The 23941-nt window shown below is 50.1% G+C and overlaps 2 non-coding genes across 2 annotated transcripts; one reads left to right on the forward strand and one right to left on the reverse strand.

The window, feature by feature from the left end:
* Nucleotides 1-1323: 1323 nt before the first annotated feature.
* TRNAA-AGC lies at nt 1324-1405 on the reverse strand. The gene has a single exon. It is a non-coding gene; the product is annotated as a tRNA-Ala (tRNA).
* A 1642-nt stretch (nt 1406-3047) lies between these two features.
* TRNAC-GCA lies at nt 3048-3119 on the forward strand. Its single transcript has one exon. It is a non-coding gene; the product is annotated as a tRNA-Cys (tRNA).
* Nucleotides 3120-23941: the final 20822 nt, after the last annotated feature.

The raw sequence follows: 23941 nt of genomic DNA on the forward strand, positions 1-23941 counted from the left end.
CTATCTTATTTATACAGATAAAAGGGTGAGAACTTAACAAGGTAACAAAGGAAGCAGAATCAGATAAGTTTACCTGGGCTAGGCATGCATATCTTATTTCCTTACTAACTATTACCCATCTTCTGTTAATGTTTCGCCATTAGCACCATTGTTTATGCCTAATGTTTCTTTTCCTGGCACCTGTATTTCAACATTTCTTATTTCTGCTTAAAGGTACATACAACATTTCTTTAATCCATTCTTATTTTTACAATATAATTCATTCTACTTTCACACTAGCTTTTAACCAGTTATTGATCCACGTGAGAACCTTCCAGAAGTGAACGGAAGCTGGTACATTCCGGTATGGGATACTGGCAAGAGCGGGTACGCTGTGCCAGCCCGGCCCGGCTTCCCCAGGCTGGTGATATAAAGGGCCCAGGGCTCCCTGCAGCCTCCCAAGCGCCCCTGGCGGAGCCCCGGGGAGCAAATCACTGCCCTGGAACGCTGCTCTCTCCCGCGCTACCAACACAGAGCAGGGGCGGTGGGAGCTTCCTTACAGTGCGGGGGGTCACTATTGTCTGAACTGTGGCACTCCCATGAAAACCCTTCCCCAAGGACCCACACTCACACCACCTCTCCCCCCGAGGCCACACCCACAGAATGCCTCTCCCCCCCCCCAGACTCCCCCTTTCCCCCCTCCATCATTTGTCCTAACAGCCAGTTAAGAGTGGTGGGGCCACGGCCCTCTAAACCCCCTGTTCCAGCACCCCTGACACAGAGCTCAGCAGCAGCAGCGTGTGTGTGTGCATGTGACAGAGGCTGCTGTGCTGAGCTGAGCCAGTGAGGGAAGCGGGAGCTGATGTTGGGGCTGCCCCCTCCCCCTGCCTCAGGCCTGGTTGCTTGCAGCAGCTGTCTGAACATAGAGACAGTGTGTGACACACTCCCTCTCCCCACACACACACTCCCTCTCCCCACACACACACAGTCTCTACCCCGCCACGCACACTGCAGTTGAGAAGCAGCTGGCAATCTAGTAGGATGCCCGTGGAACGGTGGGATAGAGAAACCTGCATCATGTGATGCTACACCGGCCCATGAGGCATTGCAAACCCTTTCCAAAGCACCCTGCAGCCAGTTGCACAGCTACCCACAGTGCACTGCTCTCTGTGGCCATCCAAGATTCTAGCGTGGATGTGCTCTGGTGACACAAGGGGCATAGTGTGGACATGCAACAGCTGTTTAATTAAAACACTTTAAAGCCGCATTACCCAATAGTGTAGAGACAGCTTGAGAGTGAGACAAGACCCAGCTCCCTTGAAACTAAAGAACCACAACTTTCTCCATAGTTGGCAGGATTCAAACCTGCGCAGGGAGACGACAATGGATTGCTAGTCCACCGCCTTAACCACTCAGCCACAACTACTTGGTTGAGATGTGTCTCTCACTGCACTCTAGTTCTGTTCTCCCTGAGTGATCAATTCCAGTTGTTTCCTCAGACCAGCTCCCTCAGCACACACACTGCCGTGCCATTGTGTAAGTGTGTCCATGGCTGAACAGCAAGAATTCCTGCTCATTTCCCTTCTGGCTGGAGCATGGTTAGAGTGTGTTTGTGGTCAATGACGTTGCTGTAGATTGTTGTCCATTTCCTGCCTTGATCATTCAGACAGTCCCTTTCCTGCCATATCCCCAGCACATCAGTGAGTAAACTCAGCTTTTTATTCCATCCTTGATGTTTCATGGAATAACAACAGATGACTGAGGAAAGAGGTGGGCAGGGCGGGTCTCAAGGGAGGGGAAGAGAGGTGGGGGCGGTGGGCAGGGCGGGTCTCAGGGGAGGGGGCAGAGAGGTGGGGGCGGTGGGCAGGGCGGGTCTCGGGGGAGGGGCAGAGAGGTGGGAGCGGTGGGCAGGGCAGGTCTCAGGGGAGGGGCAGAGAGGTGGGGGCGGTGGGCAGGGCGGGTCTCGGGGGAGGGGCAGAGAGGTGGGGGTGGTGGGCAGGGCGGGTCTCAGGGGAGGGGCAGAGAGGTGGGGGCGGTGGGCAGGGCGGGTCTCAGGGGAGGGGCAGAGAGGTGGGGGCGGTGGGCAGGGCGGGTCGCAGGGGAGGGGTAGAGAGGTGGGGGCGGTGGGCGGGGCTGGTCTCAGGGGAGGGGCAGAGAGGTGGGGGCGGTGGGCAGGCCTTGGGGTAGGGGGTGGAGAGGCACAAGGAGGCCTTCAGGGAGGAGAGGAGCGAGCGGAAGGTGGACCAGCAGGCCTCAGCCCCAGTGGAAGAGCAGGGGTGGGAAGTGGCCAATGGGAGTGAGGGCGGAGCACAGGTGGGGCCTCAGAGAGAGGAGACCGAGGGAAGGGGGTGGAGTGGGCAGGGCCGCCCAGAGGATTCAGGGGGCCTGGGGCAAAACAATTTCAGGGGCCCCTTCCATAAAAAATTTTTGCAATACTCTAGAATCCTGTGTTCTCATGGGGGCCCTGCAGGGCCTGGGGCAAATTGCCCCACCTGCCCCCCCCCCCCGGGCAGCCCTGCCCTCAGCCTCTCCTCGTAAGTCCCCTGCCCCCTAATCATTTTTGTTGCCCTCCCCTAGACTCTCTCCAATTTGTTTCTGTAGTGGGGGGGGGGGCGAAAGCTGGACGCAATGCTCCAGATGTGGCCTCCCCAGTGCCGAATAGAAGGGAATAATCACTTCCCCCGATCTGCCGGCAATGCTCCTACTAATCCAGCCAATACGACCAGGTACCCATATTGAATGCAGACCCAGCAATATTTGATAAATTGGTTACTGTCCATTCAGGAGTTTATTTCCCACCTATTCATAAATAATGAAGATGCTCTAAGCGGACGGGAGAGAGCTGTCCCGTCTGTGTAGTTAATCCATCTCCCCGAGAGGTGGTAGCTATGTCGCTGGGGGAAGCTATGGGAGTGGGTGTGCAAGCTGTGGTGTTTACATGGATCTATAAATTTAATCAAACTCCATTTTTAAAAGCACTGTGGTCTGGGAACAGAACAGGAGATCTCTGAGGCAGGGCCTGTCCTTCAAAATCTTTAAGATCTCTGACTTACCTACACAGCAGCCATGGGGGTATAGCTCAGTGGTAGAGTGTTTGACTGCAGTTCAAGTGGTCCTTGGTTCAAATCCAAGTGCCCCCTTACAAACCTCTTCCTTCAACAAAAATAATGGCATTTCCATTATGTTCAGGAGTTCCACTGAATAGGGATTCCTGAAATGAATAGAAACACTCAATGTTTTCCTGTGCAAATGCATAAAAACCTAGCAAACATGTCCCTTCACTGAAATCAGTTCCAATCCTCTAAAGAATTAAAGAATCCTTATTGAGGTTGCAGGAAAAAAACATCCCGATGTGTAGAAAGAATAGTAAATATGGCAGGCGACAAGCTTGGCTTAACAGTGAAATCCTTGCTGATCTTAAACACAAAAAAGAAACTTACAAGAAGTGGAAGATTGGACAAATGACCAGGGAGGAGTATAAAAATATTGCTCAGGCATGCAGGAGTGAAATCAGGAAGGCCAAATCACACTTGGAGTTGCATCTAGCAAGAGATGTTAAGAGTAACAAGAAGGGTTTCTTCAGGTATGTTAGCAACATGAAGAAAGTCAAGGAAAATGTGGGCCCCTTACTGAATGAGGGAGGTAACTTAGTGGACAGAGGATGTGGAAAAAGCTAATGTACTCAATGTTTTTTTTTGCCTCTGTCTTCACAAACAAGGTCAGCTCCTAGACTGCTGCACTGGGCAGCACAGCATGGGGAGAAGGTGACCAGCCCTCTGTGGAGAAAGAAGTGGTTCAGAACTGTTTAGAAAAACTGGATGAGCACAAGTCCATGGGGCCGGATGCGCTGCATCCGAGGGTGCTAAAGGAGTTGGCGGATGTGGTTGCAGAGCCATTGGCCATTATCTTTGAAAAATCATGGTGATCAGGGGAGGTCCTGGATGACTGGAAAAAGGCTACTGTAGTGCCCATCTTTAAAAAAGGGAAGAAAGAGGATCCGGGGAACTACAGGTTAGTCAGCCTCACCACAGTCCCTGGAAAAATTATGGAGCAGGTCCTCAAGGAATCAATTCTGAAGCACTTAGAGGAGAGGAAAGTGATCAGGAACAGTCAGCATGGATTCACCAAGGGCAAGTCATGCCTTACTAACCTAATTGCCTTCTATGAGGAGATAACTGGGTTTGTGGATGAGGGGAAAGCAGTGGATGTGTTATTCTTTGACTTTAGCAAAGCTTTTGATACAGTCTCCCACAGTATTCTTGCCAGCAAGTTAAAGAAGTATGGGCTGGATGAATGGACTATAAGGTGGATAGAAACCTGGCTAGATCGTTGGGCTCAATGGGTAGTGATCAACGGCTCCATGTCTAGTTGGCAGCCAATTTCAAGTGGAGTGCCCCAAGGGTCGGTCCTGGGGCCGGTTTTGTTCAATATCTTCATTAACGATCTGGAGGATGGTGTGGACTGCACCCTCAGCAAGTTTGCAGATGACACTAAACTGGGAGGAGTGATAGATACGCTGGAGGGTAGGGATAGGATACAGAGGGACCTAGACAAATTAGAGGACTGGGCCAAAAGAAACCTGATGAGGTTCAACAAGGACAAATGCAGAGTCCTGCACTTAAGACGGAAGAATCCCATTCACTGCTACAGACTAGGGACCAAATGGCTAGGAAGCAGTTCTGCAGAAAAGGACCAAGAGGTTACAGTAGACGAGAAGCTGGCTATGAGTCAACAGTGTGCCCTTGTTGCCAAGAAGGCTAACGGCATTTTGGGCTGTATAATTAGGGGCATTGCCGGCAGATCGAGGGATGTGATCATTCCCCTCTATTAGACATTGGTGAAGCCTCATCTGGAGTACTGTGTCCAGTTTTGGGCCCCACACTACAAGAAGGATGGGAAAAATTGGAAAGAGTCCAGCAGAGGGCAACAAAAAATCATTAGGGGGCTGAAGCATATGACTTATGAGGAGAGGCTGAGGAAACTGGGCTTGTTTAGTCTGCAGAAGAGAAGACTGAGGGGGATTTGATAGCTGCTTTCAACTACCTGACAGGGGGTTCCAAAGAGGATGGATCTAGACTGTTCTCAGTGGTACCTGATGATAGAACAAGGAGTAATGGTCTCAAGTTGCAGTGGGGGAGGTTTAGGTTGGATATTAGGAAAAACTTTTTCACTAAGAGAGTGGTGAAGCACTGGAATGGGTTACCTAGGGAGGTGGTGGAATCTCCTTCCTTACAGGTTTTTAAGCTCAGGCTTGACAAAGCCCTGGCTGGGATGATTTAGTTGGGGATTGGGCCTGCTTTGAGCAGTAGATTGGAGTAGATGACCTCCTGAAGTCCCTTCCAACCCTGATATTCTATGATTATATGATTAGATGCTCTAATGGTCTCTTCTGGCCATAATTTCTGAAAAACTGAGTGTAGCTTTGGGAGCAGCGTCTGATGTTTCTCTGTCTAGCCGGCTTGCTGCCTAGAACAAACGCTCCTTGAATGGGGTGATCCACAGGGAGCAGCTCAAACCTCCAAAGGGCCTGGCCAGGGGCAGGACATTAGCCCAGCAAGGGAGGGGTGTGGCAGTGACATCACAAAGGCCTTTTGCAAGACCTCAGACTATTGGTCCAAGGTGGTGGGGAGGTGGTGACCTCACAGAGAGATGCTGACATCAGCCAGGCAGGACAGGGGCGAGGGGCCAGGGAAACCTCAGAGACCCCTGTGGCTTTGCTTCAGCAAGTCTCCTTCTCCAGGTCTCTCTTTGAGGACTGAGAGAGTATTCGGGTTCACGGACGTGAGCGCCAGGAGGAACCTCTTTCGAGTTTTCTCCTTCCCTTCAGTCTGATCCATCTGGTGACAGTTGAATTCTAGGCATGGAAAACATGAGCTTAAGGAGGCAGAATTTTATTCTGAATTTTATTTGATCCCCACCAGTGACCTGGGCCATCCTTTGGGCTCTCTGGTGAGAACCCTCAGCCTCCCTTCCTCAGTCTCTACCCTGATTGGCTCAGCAGGGGGTTATTGACAGGGAGGAGATTCAGGTCCTTGTTGGTCTCTTTTAAGACCAAGGAAATAAGTCAGAACCAGTTCTATGTTTGATGAATTTTGCTGCTTCTCTATATTAATGGTCTCTGAGCAGTTCATGATTCTCTCTAACATTGCAGTTCTCCTCAAATACTTGCTGAATAATTCCTGTGCACTGTTGTTGGTCTGGAGCTCATCTGAGAGCACTTTACTGATGGTTAGTTTGAAAATCAGGGCTCTTGGGTCCTATTCCCAACTCTGCCACTGACTGGCTGTGTGACCTAAGACAAGTCAATTCTCCTTTCTCAGCCTTAGCTGCTCCCTCTTTCAAGTAGGGATAATAATGATCCGCTCCTACCTACCTCAACACACTCACTCTTCCCCAACACACACACAGTCTCTCCCCGCACACACAGTCTCCACACTGCAGTTGAAAAGCAGCTGGCAATCTAGTAGGATGCTCATGGAACAATGGGAGAGAGAAAAACCTGCATCACTGAAAGTGCAGCCATGGAGACACCACACACCGGCCTTGCCTAGCTGGCAAGAATCAAACCTCCACAGAAACACCCTGGGGCTTCTAACCCAGCTCCCTAAGGCCTCAGCCACAACCACGTAACACAGGGGCCTTTCTACACTCTGCTTCTGTTCTCACTGAAGGGTCATTTCCAATTGTTCACTCGGACCAGCTTCCCCAGCACACTCACTGCTGTGCAGCTCTGGTCGTGTGGCCATGGCTGAGCAGCCAGAGTTCCTGCCCATTTCCCTACTGGCTGGAGCATGGCTAGAGTGTGTTTGTGGTTAATGACGTTGCTGTAGATGGTTCGTTTCCTGCCTTGGCAATTCAGTCCCTTTTCCCGACATATCTCCAGCACATCAGTCCCTGGCTGGGTCTCCTGGGCATGGAAAACATCCATTGTTTGGTGCTGCCAAGTGGATTGTGGCATAGGCAGTGGGTTATATTCTTTTGTGGTGTCCGAGCTCCAGCAATAGTCAGGGCCGGGGGCCCTGCTCCAGCAATATTTGGAGCTGGGTCTCTCCCCAGGTCTGCCCGGATTGGGCCCTGTCCCTGCCTGGAGAGGGTCCAGGCCTCCGCCTGCCACCCCCGCTCCCATGGGTCTCCCTCTCCTCCCCTGCGTCCCCACCTGAAAGAAAGCAGCATGCATATTCCTACGCGGAGCCCCGCTCCCGGCAGCAACTGCTGTCTGCTGCCCCAGGGTCCTAGTGCCCCCCATCCGCTAATGGCAAGGCAGGCTGCCCTTACCCTGCCCTTCTGCCCTAGCCCTGAGCCTCTCCAGCGCCCCAAACCCTCTGCCCCAGCCAGAGCCCTCAGCCCCCTGCACCCTAATCCTCTGCCCCAGCCCTGAGCCCCCTCCTGCATCACGAACGCCCCAGCCAGAGCCCTGCACCCTGATCCTCTGCCCCAGCCCTGAGCCCCCTCCTGCATCACAAACCCTTCAGCCCCAGCCAGAGCCCTCAGCCCCCTGCACCCTAATCCTCTGCCCCAGCCCTGAGCCCCCTCCTGCATCACGAACCCCTCAGCCCCAGCCAGAGCCCTCAGCCCCCTGCCCCTCTGCCCCCGCCCTGAGCCCCCTCCTGCATCACGATCCCCTCAGCCCCGGCCAGAGCCCTCAGCCCCCTGCACCCTGATCCTCTGCCCCCGCCCTGAGCCCCCTCCTGCATCACGAACCCCTCAGCCCCAGCCAGAGCCCTCAGCCCCCCGCACCCTGATCCTCTGCCCCCGCCCTGAGCCCCCTCCTGCATCACGAACCCCTCAGCCCCGGCCAGAGCCCTCAGCCCCCTGCACCCTGATCCTCTGCCCCCGCCCTGAGCCCCCTCCTGCATCACGAACCCCTCAGCCCCAGCCAGAGCCCTCAGCCCCCCGCACCCTGATCCTCTGCCCCTGCCCTGAGCCCCCTCCTGCATCACGAACCCCTCAGCCCCGGCCAGAGCCCTCAGCCCCCCGCACCCTGATCCTCTGCCCCCGCCCTGAGCCCCCTCCTGCATCATGAACCCCTCAGCCCCAGCCAGAGCCCTCAGCCCCCCGCACCCTGATCCTCTGCCCCCGCCCTGAGCCCCCTCCTGCATCACAATCCCCTCAGCCCCCCGCACCCTGATCCTCTGCCCCCGCCCTGAGCCCCCTCCTGCATCATGATCCCCACAGCCCCCCGCACCCTGATCCTCTGCCCCCGACCTGAGCCCCCTCCTGCATCACGAACCCCTCAGCCCCCCGCACCCTGATCCTCTGTCCCCGCCCTGAGCCCCCTCCTGCATCACAAACCCCTCAGCCCCAGCCAGAGCCCTCAGCCCCCCGCACCCTGATCCTCTGCCCCCGCCCTGAGCCCCCTCCTGCATCACGATCCCCTCAGCCCCAGCCAGAGCCCTCAGCCCAGAGCCTTAGGCAGGTGGACAGAGTTGCGGGGGCAGGTTCTGGGCACCACCAAAATTTCTACAAACCTGCCACCCATGACTAGTAAATATGATCAGATGAGACTGGGGCCCTGGGGGGTGAAATACCGGGATGAAACGCTGCCTGAGCCCAGCCCCTCAGGGGAGCGGTGAGAGGGGGAGGGAGCCCAGTGAGTAAATCCTCAGAAATCTCACCCCCGGGTTTGTAATGTCCGGCCCAGCAAACACGTTCCTCTGTGTGAGGGGAGGGCTATGGAGTGTCTTTGTAAGGGGGAGGGGCTGTGAGCGGGAGAGTCCATGGGGGTATCCGGAGGAGGGGCTGTGAAGGGGAGAGTCTGTGGGGGTGTCTGGGGGAGGGGGAGGGCTACGGAGTATCTCTGTGAGGGGGAGAGTCTGTGGGGGTGTCAGGGGGAGGGGCTGTGAGGGGGCGAGTCCGTGGGGGTGTCCGGGGGAGGGCTGTGAGGGGGAGAGTCCGTGGGAGTGTCAGTGTGAAGGGAGGGGCCGTCAGGGGGAAGGGCTGTGGGGGTGCAAGGGGGAAGGGCTGTCAGGGGGAGGGCTATGGAGTATCTCTGTGAGGGGGAGGGGCTGTGAGGGGGATGGGCTGTGGGGGGGGTCAGTGTGAGGGGGAGGGGCTGTCAGGGGGAGGGCTATGGATTATCTCTGTGAGGGGGAGGGGCTGTGAGAGATGGTCACCTCCAGGCTGCAGGAACCTCCTGACATAGGAGTTGAACTGCCCCCCCCTCCCCAGGAGCCCCAGAGCCCAGCACGGAGCTGCTGTCCCTGGGTGTCACACAGGGGTGATGTGAGGTTACTGCCCCATCAGTCCTGGGGTGGGGGATTGGAGCCCCTGGAACAGCCCTGTGGGGACTCAGCCCGGTGGGGAATTCAGTGTCTGTGGAAAAGCACCTCTAGGAATGGGGACCCCCAGCTGCGTTACAGCGGCAGGAAGAAGAGAGAGTTAGTGCTGTAGGACAGTCTGGGTGCGCTGGGTGTGAAGGAGGGTGCCCAGCTCTCAGTCTGCATGTAGTGAGTCAGTGTGGCTCCCCTCCTGCCCAGCAGAGGGAGCGCCCTTGCAGACACTTAAGTGGGTGGAGCCACCGCCACCTGTTCCCGCCCCCTGGAAGTCGGGGGCAGGACAGGAAGTATAAAAGCCGGTCGCCAGAGCTCAATCAGGGCCCAGCCGCCGCAGGGAGCTCGAGACTGGGAAACCTCCAGGACCCGGGGCAGCCGCCCAGACTGGCCAGAGCTTCCCAGTGCCCACTAGCCGGAGGAGCCCCCGGAGCCTCCCCGCGCCCACTACCTGGCAGAGCCCCCGGAGCCTCCCCGCGCCCACTAGCCGGAGGAGCCCCCGGAGCCTCCCCACGCCCACTAGCTGGAGGAGCCCCCGGAGCCACTACGCGCCCACTAGCCGGAGGAGCCCCCGGAGCCTCCCTGCGCCCACTAGCCGGAGGAGCCCCCGGAGCCTCCCTGCGCCCACTAGCCGGAGGAGCCCCCGGAGCCTCCCCGCCCCTGCTGCTACCCGGAGGAGCCGCCTGAGCACACCTGGCCAGACTTCCCCAGGGAGCTGCTGGACCTGCCACCCAGCCCTGGTCGAGAGGAGCCCATGCTGGTGGACTGGCCGGGGACTGCCGCCACGGAGCAGGTAGGACCTGAGGGGGAGATTGGAAGTAGCCCGGGGATAGCTGACCCATCAGGCTACAGCCACACCCGAACCTGTCAGTGTGTTGTGGTCAGGATGCCCACTGACCATCAGCGGTGATAGCCGCTGCTAGGGCCCCGGGCTGGGATGCAGTGGAGTGGGTGGGCCTGCATTCCCCCCTGCCACCCCACTCACGGGTGGCAGCCTTCCCCCTCATCCCAGGTCAGACTAGATGATCATAATGGTCCCTTCTGATCTTGAATTCTATGATTCTAAAGTTTTTTTTTTCTGCAGGATGGCTATTTTTAAATCTGTGATTGTGTGTCCAGAGAGGCTGAAGTGTTATCCTGTAGGTTTTTGTATATTGCTTATGCTCCAAAACGTCTTTTAGTCTATAAGGTGCCACAGGACTCTGTCGCTTTTTACATCTCCTTCCAGTATCACAGAGGCTGAAATGAAGAGGAGCAAGGGCAGGAAAAATGTGTCATTTAAATGTAATATGAAAAGTTCCCATGATAACTGCTCTTCAGCACAACCCACAGCACCATGAGAACAACTGGCAATGATACAATCTGCATCATTGGTGACTAACAATAACTCTGCAATAGGAGGAATGGTACAAATGTGATGCTCCCTTGTTTCTTATGGGAAGGGCACGCTCGAATTACTCATGGGACAAGAGTTGATAGAAAGGACAAATGGGTCCACCTCAAAGAGTCAAACTGCAAAATGCAAAACTGGGCCACTCATCTGGCCAAGCTGAGGGATATCGGTGCTTCATGCAGTTCAAACAGCTTTTAAAAGTTACTTTGTGGGAATCAGGAAAAGTATGAAAGTATCGATAGCCCTAGAGAGTTTATGGTGTTGATCCCCCTTGCAGATTCTCTGATGGCTCACATGGGCTTAGTGCAAGACAAGGTTTTCCCACACTCACTGCTTCCATGGGGTCTCATACCTGTGTGGATTCTCTGATGGCTGATAAGCTGCTGGCTGCGAATGAAGGTTTTCCCACACTCACGGCATTCATAGGGCCTCTCCCCTGTGTGGATTCTGAGATGGGTAAGAAGGTTTGAGCTGCAACTGAAGGTTTTCCCACACTCACGGCATTCATAGGGCCTCTCCCCTGTGTGGATTCTCTGATGCCCAGTAAGGTGAGAGCTGTGAGTGAAGCTTTTCCCACACTCACTGCATTCAAAGGGCCTCTCCCCTGTGTGGATTCTCTGATGTTGAGAAAGGCCTGATCTTTCAATGAAGCTTTTCCCACACTCACGGCATTCATAGGGCCTCTTTCCTGTGTGGATTCTCTGATGAACAGAAAGGCCTGATCTGTAAATGAAGGTTTTCCCACACTCACAGCATTCATAGGGCCTCTCCCCTGTGTGGATTCTCTGATGTTCGGAAAGGGCTGAGCTGGTAAGAGAGCTTTTCCCACACTCACGGCATTCATAGGGCCTCTCCCCTGTGTGGATTCTCTGATGAACAGAAAGGCTTGATCTGTAAATGAAGGTTTTCCCACACTCACGGCATTCATAGGGCCTCTTCCCTGTGTGGATTCTCTGATGTTCAGAAAGGGCTGAGCTGGTAAGAAAGCTTTTCCCACACTCACGGCATTCATAGGGCTTCTCCCCTGTGTGAATTCTCTGATGTTGAGAAAGGGCTGAGCTGCTAGAGAAGCTTTTCCCACATTCACAGCATTTGTAAGGCCTCTCGCCTGTGTGGATTCTCTTATGTTTAGAAAGGCCTGATCTGAGAGTGAAGGTTTTCCCACAATCACAGCATTCATAGGGCCTCTCCCCTGTGTGGATTCTCTGATGTTGAGAAAGGGCTGAGTTGTGAGTGAAGGTTTTCCCACACTCATGGCATTCATAGGGCCTTTCCCCTGTGTGCATTCTCTGATGCTGAGAAAGGTTTGAGCTGCTAGAGAAGCTTTTCCCACACTCACAGCATGTATTTTTCCTCTTTCCCATGAGGATTTCCTGCTGTGTTGTGGTTTCCTTGACGCTCTTCTGCGTTCTCCAACAGAAAATAAATTTACCTACTCTCTCTCCTGGCTGGTTTCCCTGCTCTCTTTCTGGTCTGTGCTGAATCTCACAGGAGTTTCCCTGCTCATGACTCCTGGACACATTCGTTTTCGATCTTTGTGATAATGCTCTGTGTTTATCCACTTGCTCGACATTTTCCTGCTGAAAATTCTGCTCCTCTTTTTCACCTACCATTGCATCACCTGCTGTGACAGAGACAGACACCTCAGAGATGGAAAGAGAAAGGCCAAACGAAAACAAGTGCTTGAGGGAGGTCAAATGAAAACAAGAACTGAACTCCAAACTCTTCCCCTAAATAGGAGAGAGGAGGGGATCAATTGGGCCTTCACATCCCATCCAAATTCGCAGGGGGAGGAAGGAAGCCACGGCCTGGTGTCTGCTAGGATCTACAGGAAGCCATGAGCTATGTTTTACCCTGAGGATATGACCCCTGCTAGGGACAATAATGAACTGAGAGACCTCCCAAGGGCTTTGTTGGGCATCCCAGATGTTTCTTTCAGGCACTTACAGATTCTGAGTTGGTTTAATGTTTCCTCACCTGTGCAGGGAGCTCTCAGGATCTCTCTTTCCTCTGAACCCTGGAGGTCTGGGACCCATGGCTCTTCCCCTTGTTCCAGCTGGGAGATTATATGAGGTTTGGAAACTGGAAACCCTACTCAGATGAAAGAAAACAAAGGAATTCAGTTGATTTCATATGACTGTGTCATAAAAACACTCTATTAATTTAACTTCAGTGCTAAGTGTGTCCCAGTGTGCCTGGGGCAGTCCTCACTGAAAAGGCCAAGATCAGGGCAGGCTGAAAAAGAGAGAGCAGATGCTCCCAAAACTGCTGGTTAACACGGAAGTTAAACACACCGACCAGTCAACAACTGTGTTTCTGATCCCCCATGCTGGTTATTGAGAAATTGAAAAAAGAAATCACACAGCCCCCTTTATTGCATCCCAGTTCTGACTCCCAATCAGCAGCTAGGTCCAGTACAGTGAGAGGTTATTTAAAAACTCTGCTCACATAAACAAAGTGTTCTTCTGACCCCAGAGTCAGCCACATTACCAGGTCAGTATAGGTTTGGATCTTACCCAAAATACTACGATGCCAGTCAATGCTTAGCACCTAAACTAAAGGTCTATAAGCAAGAAAGCATCTAAACTAAAGGTTTATTATAAAAGAAAGAAAGAAAAAGGGAGTTGTTAAACGGGAAAGCAATCAGATATATATATTTCTGAATGTATCTGGTTCTTAGCAGTATTGGATAGTTTCTGGCTTGAAAGGCTCTCTGGTACACATCCACATTAATCACTCCTTTGTTCAAGCCTTCAGTTTGTAGAGAAGTTGCTCCAGAGGTAGGAAGGGGGATTGAAGACAAAATGGAGATGATGCAGCTGTCCTTTATGTTCCTTTTGCCATGTGGCTTCTACTTCCTGTGTCCCAAAAACAAGCTTCACAGCACATGGCATGGAAAAGCCTTGGAGGTCTCAGTACACAGGCATAACCCTGCATGTCTTGCTGACTCAATAGGTGTATCCCCTTAATCCTTTTAATGGGTTCATTGTATGGCTGGTGACCCTGGATGGGTCATCGAATAGGCTGGGCAGCGCTGATGCCAATATGTCTGGGGGTGTCACTCAGAAACACTACACAAGTCTGGAATACAGATATACCCTACATATCTGTAACTCACAATACAAAGATAGAAACAAGATCATCATACTTGGAAAACCATAACATGTTTCATTGACACCTTACATGGCATATCTAGCACGATTCATTGCAATTTCATCATATTGGTATTTATAATAAAATAATAATAATATAAAGTGTCTCTCAATTCCATACAGTGTCACTTAATAAACCCGTCAATTCCCAGGACCGGTTCCCCAGGTGTTTGAAGATGCCCAACACCTTGCTTGTGAGGGACTAGAATACCCACATATATGTTGGGAACACACAGACAGACCTTGTGCAAGTCTGTACCCCTATGTTCACTCTTGTACAAAATGATCAATTTTGTACATAGTATGTGTCAGGGCCGAATCCCCACTCTGTCACTCCGAGTGCAGGAAGTGGGGGCCTGCCAGGATTCTAAAGATTAATTTGTCCCACTCTAGGCTTGTATTAAAGCCCCAAAGTTACAGCTTTTCTCTGACCTTGGCTTGGTAAATGCTGCCACCACCCAAATGCAAAAACAACCCCCAAACCCTTGGACCCAGGAAGGAGCACTTGAGAATTCTTCCCTCTGGGGCACCCTCAAGCCCTTTCACCTCCCCTCCGGGAAAGAGCTGAGAAAGAAAACAAAGGAAATTAGCTGTGGCTACCAGCTAATCAAACAACACACACAAACCTCTTAGGACACCAAAAATCCAATCCTGTTCTTAAAAGAGGTCAATTTTAGTAAAATTGAAAAGGAAAACAATACATCTGGAACTTAGGCTTTTGCTAGATCTTAAAAGAAAATTTTTGTAAGCACCCAAAATAGCTTTCTTGGGGGTTCAGCTTAAAGCCTACAAGCAAACAAAAGCATCTGGGACAGCACAGAGGAGATCCAAAAGCCAAAATAAAAAATAAACCTGATTGTGTCTGTCTAAACATTCCCTATCCAAATCATTTCTTCTAGGTATGGAAGATGAATTTTCATACCTGCTTCAAGCCATACACAGCATTGCTACTCCGTGTCGCCTTCTCCGGAGAACAACAGACAAAGGGAAAGTTACTTTCCCATTTAACAAAGTTCTAGCCTTTCCATTGGCTCTTTTGGTCAGGTGCCAAATCCTTTTTTTTTTTTTTTTAATCCCTGTTGGCTTGTTAACTCTTTAGAGGTAGAGCAAGCAGAGAACTCGCACTAACAGGGATCTTACAGCCAACTGGCTGGCTGGGTGTTTATAAAAGGGAGATCCCTCCCCTCCCCTTCATTTATCACTGTATGGCTTGTTAGGTACCATTTGAAAAGACATAATCTACTGAATATCCTCCTGTTAAACTGTGTAGCAACATTGTATGGAAAGTGATGAGATTTTACGGTATGATATTACTGAAAAAGCTGCAACCCTAACCCTAAGTTCCTCAGAGACAGCAAGGCAAACAGCTGGTCAAATAGCCATTCTCCACCAGGGGGAAGGTGTGAAGATGACATTTACATTCCATCACAGGGACACTTGAAGCTCGTATCTATGACGGCCTGTCACCATGACTCAGCGGAGAACTGAAGTGGTTTCTAGTACAAAGGACTGAATTATAAAAAGAGGTGAGGAAAACGCCTGAGACTCTCTCTCTCTCTCTCTCCCCCTTTTCCCTCTGCTCATGACAACTCCTGAAGAACTGAATGTGGGCGGCAGGGGCAGGTTAGGGGGAGTGCTGGCTGAAAGGAAAACCAGCCTGTCTCAGCAGATGGTGAGAGAAACATTTGTTTTAAATCCCTTTTAGCTTGTTAAGTTAAACATTAGTTTGTGTTTTATCTTGCATTTCTTTCATAAACAATTCTGACTTTTATGCCTCATTACTTGTAGTCACTTCAAATCTTTTTTTTCAGTAGTTAATAATTTTGTTTCCTTTTTTTAATCAAACCAGTGTGTTTGGATTAAAGTGTGTTGGAAACTCCATTTGGAATAACAAGGCTGGTGCATGTCATTTTCCACTGATGAAACAACAGATTTCATATGAGCTCCCATAGTTCAGGAGTGTGCTGGACAGTGCAAGATGCACATTTCTGGGGGAAGTCTGGGAGCAGAGAATTTTCTGGGGTTCTCCTGTGCTGCACTGTAATTTGTGAGTCACTGACTAGCAGCACTCAATATTGTGTAGCTGGGAGCGAGTTACATGCTGGAGACTGAGTGTGAACTGCCCAGGAGTGGCTGCTCTCACCGTAGAGCAGTGTAAAAGGCACCCCAGCTTGGGGAACTGAGGGGACACAGCTGTTAACAGTCCAGATTGTACTGTGCTTAATGTCACAGACACTCAATTTCAGAGTCTCCTAAAACATACAGAAAGTAAATCCATGTCCCAGAAATCAAAGTCTCCCTGGCACTGCTTCTTGCTGACAGATGGGTCCAGAGACAAAGACAGAGTCCTGGGGAAGCTGGAAACATAAGCGTGGGGTTCAGTGGAGAACGGGAACAGGAAGGGCAGGAATATTATTGAATGCAGGATCTCAGCAGTGCTAGATGTCAGGATAACACATAGTGCAGCCCATTGGCAAACATAATCCCAAATATACATAGAAAATGATGGTGGTCTAAATTAGTGATTTCCATTGATTTATATAAGGGCAATAAGATATTCTCTGTATTACTGTCTATCCCTTTTAAAATAATTCCTAACATCCTGTTTGCTTTTTTGACTTCCGCTGCACACGGCTGGATGTCTTCAGAGAACTATCCACAATGACAAAAAGATCTTTTTCCTGATTAGCCTAATTTTGCCCCCATCATATTGTATGTACAGTTGGGGTTATTTTTTCCAATCTGCATTACTTAATATTTATACACATTTGCCATTTTGTTGCCCAGTCACTTCGTTTTGTGAGATCTTTTTGAAGTTCTTCACAGTTTGCTTTGGTCTTAACTATCTTGAGCAGTTTAGTATAGTGACGTTACTGATATAATCTGGGACCATTTAGAACACGGTTGCAACCAAGGTCCTGTAGTGGCACCAAATCTTATATAAAGGAGGTCATATAAGGTGTCCAAGACTAGGTTATGGGTTGCTGGTTATAATTATGGTGTCTATATGTATGCATCATTTTGTAGTTGAAGTTATGGGTATTGGCTCTATCCTGTCTGTATTTCCAACTTATGCTGTGCTTCTGGGAGACATCCCAGACAAGTTGGCATTAGCTCTGCCTAGCATGCTTGATGGCCCATTAAGGACCATCAGCTATTCAACTGACCCATTAAGAGAAGGCAGATATGCCTTGTAACTCAGCAAAGTATGCAGGGACTTGCCCATGTGACTCCAGAATCCATTTTGCTGTAATTTTCCACAGTAAGAACGAAGAAGTGTTCTTACACCTGGAAAAGCCTATAAAAGGCTGATGCCTCATCTCCATCTTCTTTTCAATCCTGCTTCTTACCTCTGGAGGAACTTTGCTACAAACTGAAGCTCTGAACAAAGGACTGACTGACCCATCCCAGAGGAGGATGTACTCCAGAGACTTGATTTGAACCTGCAGTTTACTCCATCACTGCTACAAGCCGGAACTAAGAACTTTGCCATTACTGCATGTAATTGATTCCATTTAAGCAATTCTAGCTCTCATCTCTATCTTTTTCCTTTTATGAATAAACCTTTAGATTCTAAAGGATTGGCAACAGTGTGATTTGTGGGTAAGATCTGATGTGTATATTGACCTGGGTCTGGGGCTTGATTCTTTGGGATCGAGAGAACCTTTTTCTTTTATTGGGGTGTTGGTTTTCATAACCATTCATCCCCAGGACAAGTGGCACTGGTGGTGATACTGGAAGACTGGAGTGTCTAAGGAAATTGCTTGTGTGACTCGTGGTTAGCCAGTGGGGTGAAACCGAAGTCATTTTTGTCTGGCTGGTTTGGTTTGCCTTAGAGGTGGAAAAATCCCAGCCTTGGGCTGTAACTGCCCTGTTTTAAGCAATTTGTCACTCTCAGTTGGGTCCCACCAGAACCGCATCGTCACAAGTATCATCTGCAAACTTTGCCACCTCACTGTTTACCCCTTTCTCCAGATCATTTATGAATACGTTGAATAGGATTTGTCCTAGGACTGACCCTTGAAGAACACCACTAGTTACTCCTCTCCATTCTGAAAATTTACCATTTATTCCTACCCTTTGTTCCCTGTCTTTTAACCAGTTCTCAATCCATGAAAAGATCTTCCCTCTTATCCCATGATAACATAATTTATGTAAGAGCCTGTGGTGAGGGACCTTGTCAAAGGCTTTCTGGAAATCTAAGTACACTATGTTCACTGGATCCCCCTTGTCCACATGTTTGTTGACACCTTCAAAGAACTCTAATAGATTAGTAAGACATGATTTCCCTTTACAGAAACCATATTGACTTTTGCTCAACAATTTTTGTTCTTCTATGTGCCTGACAATTTTATTCCTTTACTATTGTTTCAACTAATTTTTCTGCTACAGACGTTAGACTTACCAGTCTGCAACTGCCAGGATCGCCTCTAGAGCCCTTTTTAAATATTGGCGTTACATTAGCAATCTTCCAGTCATTGGGTACAGAAGCCGATTTAAAGACAGGTTACAAACCATAGCTGTTAGTTCCCCAATTTCACATTTGAGTTCCTTCAGAACTCTTGGAAAATACCATCTGGTTCCGGTGACTTGTTACAGTTAAGTTTATCAAGTAGTTCCAAAACCTGCTCTATTGATATTTCAATCTGTGGCAGTTCCTCAGATTTGTCACCCACAAAAGGTTTGGGAATGTCACCAACATCCTCAGCCATGAAGACTGAAGCAAAGAATCCATTTAGATTCTCCGCAATGACTTTCTCGTCTTTAAGGGCTCCTTTTGTATCTCAATCCTCCAGTGGCCCCACGGGTTGTTTAGCAGGCTTCCTGCTTTTGTTATTACCTTTTGAGTTTTTGGCTAGCCCCTTGTTCAAACTCCTCTTTGGCTTTTCTTATTACATTTTTATACTTAATTTGGTAGTGTTTATGCTCCTTTCTATGTACCTCACTAGGATTTGACTTCCACTTTTTAAAAGATGCCTTTTTATCTCTCACTGCTTCTTTTACGTGATCATTAAGCCACGGTGACTCTTTTTTAGTTCTTTTAATGTGTTTTTTAATTTGGGGTATATATTTAAGTTGGGCCTCTAATATTGTGTTTTTGAAAAGTGTCCATGCAGCTTGCAGGGATTTCACTCTAGTCATTGTACCTTTTAATTTCTGTTTAACTAACCCCCTCATTTTTGCATAGTTCCCCTTCCTGAAATTAAATGCCAGTGTTGAGCTGTTCTTCCCACCACAGGAATGTTAAATGTTGTTATATTATGGTCACTATTTCCAAGCGGCCCTGTTATAGTTAGCTCTTGGACTAGATCCTGCACTCCACTCAAGACTAAATCGAGAGTTGCTTCTCCCATTGCGGGTTCTTGTATCAGCTACTCCAAGAAACAGTCATTTAAAGTATCCAGAAATTTTGTCTCTGCATTTTGTCCTGAGGTGACATGTACCCAGTCAATATGGGGATAATTGAAATCTCCCACTATTATGGAGTTCTTTATTTTGATAGCCTCTCTAATCTCCCTTCGCATTTCATCCTCACTATCACGGTCTTTGACAGGTGGTCGATAACAGATCCCTATTGTTATATTCTTATTAGAGCATGGAATTACTATCCAGAGAGATTCTATGGAACATGTGGTTTCATTTAAAATTTTTACTTCATTCGAGTTTACATTTTCTTTAACATACAGTGCCACTCCCCTCCCCACCCCCCGAGTATGGGGGGATCCAGTGGACATAGTGTACTTAGATTTCCAGAAAGCCTTTGACAAGGTCCCTCACCAAAGGCTCTTACGTAAATTAAGCTGTCATGGGATAAAAGGGAAGGTCCTTTCATGGATTGAGAACTGGTTAAAAGACAGGGAACAAAGGGTAGGAATTAATGGTAAATTCTCAGAATGGAGAGGGGTGTTCCCCAAGGGTCAGTCCTAGGACCAATCCTATTCAATTTATTCATAAATGATCTGGAGAAAGGGGTAAACAGTGAGGTGGCAAAGTTTGCAGATGATTCTAAACTGCTCAAGATAGTTAAGACCAAAGCAGATTGTGAAGAACTTCAAAAAGATCTCACAAAACTAAGTGATTGGGTAACAATATGGCAAAAAAGAGGAGACTAAGGGGGGATATGATAGAGGTATATAAAATCATGAGTGATGTTGAGAAAGTGGATAAGGAAGTTATTTACTTATTCCCATAATAAAAGAACTAGGGGTCACCATATGAAATTAATAGGCAGCACAGCAGGTTTAAAACAAATAAAAGGAAGTTCTTCTTCACGCAGCGCACAGTCAACTTGTGGAACTCCTCACCTGAGGAGGTTGTGAAGGCTAGGACTATAACAATGTTTAAAAGGGAACTGGATAAATTCATTGTGGCTAAGTCCATAAATGGCTATTAGCTAGGATGGGTAAGGAATGGTGTCCCTAGCCTCTGTTTGGCAGAGGATGGAAATGGATGGCAGGAGAGAGATCACTTGATCATTGTCTATTAGGTTCACTCCCTCTGGGGCACCTGGCATTGGCCACTGTCGGTAGACAGATACTGGGCTAGATGGACCTTTGGTCTGACCCGGTACGGCCGTTCTTATGTTCTTATGACCTGCTCTGTACTTACGATATATTTTGAACCCTGGAATGATTGTGTCCCATTGATTGTCCTCACTCCACCAGGTTTCTGTGATGCCTATTATGTCAATATCCTCCTCTAACACGAGGCACTCTAATTCACCCATCTTATTATTTACACTTCTAGCATTTGTGTACAAGCACTTTAAAAACTTGTCACTGTTTATCCGTCTGCCCTTTTCTGATGTGTCAGATTCTTGTGTGTGTGAATGCTTCTCGTCTGATCTGGCCCCTACTTTATCCTCTTCCAGCCTCTCTGCCTGACTAGAACTAGAAAATCTCTATCACTAGACTCTCCTCTAAGACAAGTCTCTGTCCAATCCACGAGCTCCTCTGCAGCCATTGGCTTTCCCCCATCTCTTAGTTTAAAAACTGCTCTGCAACCTTTTTAATGTTAAGTGCCAGCAGTCTGGTTCCACGTTGGTTTAGGTAGAGCCCATCCTTCCTGTATAGGCTCCCCCATCCCCAAAGTTTCCCCAGGTCCTAATAAATCTAAACACCTCCTCTCTACACCATCATCTCATCCACCCATTGAGACTCTGAAGCTCTGCCTGTGCGTGGAACTGAAAGCATTTCTGAGAATGCCACCATAGAGGTCCCAGATTTCAGTCTCTTTCCTCGCAGACTAAATTTGGCCTCCAGGACGTCTCACCTACCGTTCCTTATGTCATTGGTGTCTACATGTACCACGACCACAGGCTCTTCCCCAGTACTACACATAAATCTATCTAGATGCCTTGAGAAATCAGCAACCTTTGTACCAAGCAGGCAAGTCACCATACGGTTCTCTGGGTCATCACAAACCCAGCTATCCTTGTTTCTAATGATCAAATCTCCCATTACTAACAGCTGCCTTTTCTTAATGCCTGGGGTTCCCTCCCCGGAGCGGTAACCTCAGTGCAAGAGGTTACCCCAACACCATCTGGGAGGAGGGTCCCAACTATGGGAAGGTTTCCCTCTGCTCCCATTGACAGCTCTCCTTCCCTGGGCCTTTCATCCTCCTCAACAGCGCAGTGGCTGTCTGACCGGAGATGGGAGAAATCTACAGTGTCCCGGAAAGCCTCATCAACATACTTCTCTGCCTCCCTTAGCGTCTCCAGTTCCACCACCCTGGCCTCCAAAGCCTCCACGCGGTCTCTGCGGGCCAGGAGCTCCTTGCACTGAATGCACACGTAAGCCACCCGCCCACAGGGCAGGTAAATCATACATGCTACATTGAGTGCAGTAAACAGGATAGCCCCCACTCTGCTGCTGGGCTTCTGCCTGCATTCTCTCTTACAGCTACCTAGGTTAACAACAGGGGTTTTGTTTCAACCAAGAAGTTTGTATTATAGCTTAAATGTTTTAAAGAATGGCAAGAGTACCTCGGCCCCTTCCCACTCCCCTTCCAAACTCCCTCACGAAACTCCCCATTAGCAGCCCTGTTTGAAACGCTCCCTGGTCACTTGCTCCCTGCTTTCCAAAGCACTCCCCCTATCACATACCCCCATGCCCCCAGCCCCTGCTTGAGCCACTCAGGGTAGGGGGCTGGGAGCACCCCCAGGACCCCAGCCCACCCTCCCAGCCCCCAAACCTGACTCCTGCATCCCCTCCCACATAACGAGCCCTCACACCCCATGCTCTGACTCCTGCACCCCCCCCACATCCTCAACCGCACCCTGAGCACCAAATGGGAGCTCCTGCACACACCCCTCTACATTGCCATCTGCACCCCTCACACCAAATGGGAGCTGCCCCAGGTAAGCACTTCACACCCCAACCTCCTGCCCCAACCCTGAGCCCCCTCCTGCATCCTAAAACCTGGCCAGACCCTGCACCCCCAATCTCCAGCTGCTCCTGCACCCCAACTCCCTCCCAGACCCTGCACCCCCAGTCCTGACTCCTGCCCCCTGAACACCCTGCCCCCCTGACCCCTGCACCCCTCACCCCCAGCCCTCCCTCCTTCACCCCTCTCAAACACACCCCAGTTCCCTGCCCTCCCTGATTCCTGCAACCACCCATAACCACTTATCCCCCACCCCCTGCCCATCACACACACCCCAGCCCTGACTCCTGCCCCCCCACATCCCCACCTGCATTGCTCACATGAAACAGGAGCTGCTCAGGTAAGTGCTCCACACCCCCACCCCCAGCCCCAACCCTCAGCCCCTCCCACACCCTAACTCCTGGCCAGACCCTGCAGTCCAACTTTTTTAATTGTTATTTAAGGGCTCTTATCCAAAGCGCTTTACAATAGTTAGCTAATGGCACAAACAATATATGGAAAGATCATTAAGTGGTGCCCAAGACTCTCAGCGATTTTCAAGTGATCTGTGGAAGAATTGGTTAGACGACAAAAACAATCAAGGTACCTCACTTTATTTTCAGTTACTTCCTATTACTTATAGGAGGAGGAGGAGGAAGGAAAAAAAGAATGAAAAAATGGGGGTGGGAGGGAAATGAGAGAATGTTCTTTTTCTTGCCTATGTCCCAAGGAGGGACCCCTAAAATGGAGCTGAGCACAGGGCCCCACTAACGCTAAATCCGCCACTGAGCTTCCTTCTCTGGATACCCCCAGCCAGCATTCAAGGACGCACGGAGTGTCTGTGTGATAAGTGACCCTGGGCCAGCAGCTCTGACTCCAGCAGCCTGCTCGTTACACCCCAAGCATTATTGTGCTCTGGGTGGAGAAGGCTCAGGGTTTGAGAGGTCAGGAGTAGGAAAGCTTCTGCCGATTATGCCGCTCCTAACCCTCAGTTTTACTTGAGCAAACAGGAGATATTTGACACTGTGCGATACGGCTCCTGTGCTCTGTTCCCAAAGTGTTCTACAGCAGGGGAGGGTCTCTGGTAGTGTGTGTGTCACTGGCATATTAGGGTGATGAGGCAACAGGACAGAGTAGAGGTGGCATTGTGGGGCTGGCGTGAACCATCTCTCTTCTTTTCCCCTTCCAAGAATAGAGGGGAGAGTAACCCTTACCCAGCGAGGTCACATTCTCATAGTTCTCCTGCATGACATCCCTGTAGAGGGCTCTCTGAGCAGGGTCCAGCAGAGCCCGCTCTTCCCTGGTGAAAAAAACAGCCACCTCCTTGAAGGTCACCGGCCCCTGAAAGAGCGAGAGTCCAACACTCAGTACCTGCTGCCCCACTCACAGCCCCCCTATACATGGAGGACAGGAGCCAAACAGAAACTCTGGGTGGATTGCAGTCAGAGTCCCACCCCCACCCTGCTCAGAGCATCCAGGAAACACCAGGGGGAGGGGACGAAGCGAGAGCCCCTCCTCTCTCCCAGCAGAGCCATCACCCCCCTACTAGCCACAGAATGATTCAGGAGATGGAGCCCCTAGCAGGGTCCAGGGACAGCTCCCTGGTAGGAAGCCCAACAACCTCCCCATTCTGAAGAGCTGGATGGGAAGGGAGGGGAATCTCCCCTAAGCCTCACTGGTGGGTGCCCCCTTCAAATTTCACAGCAGCCGCTGGTTAGTCAGGTCGGGCTCCAGCACTATGAGTCTGGTCAGTTTTCCCAGCTCCATGCAGCTGGGTTATTTTC

The sequence above is a fragment of the Mauremys mutica genome, unplaced genomic scaffold, assembly GCF_020497125.1.
Source record: "Mauremys mutica isolate MM-2020 ecotype Southern unplaced genomic scaffold, ASM2049712v1 001089F_np12_obj, whole genome shotgun sequence".
Taxonomy (NCBI): domain Eukaryota; kingdom Metazoa; phylum Chordata; order Testudines; family Geoemydidae; genus Mauremys; species Mauremys mutica.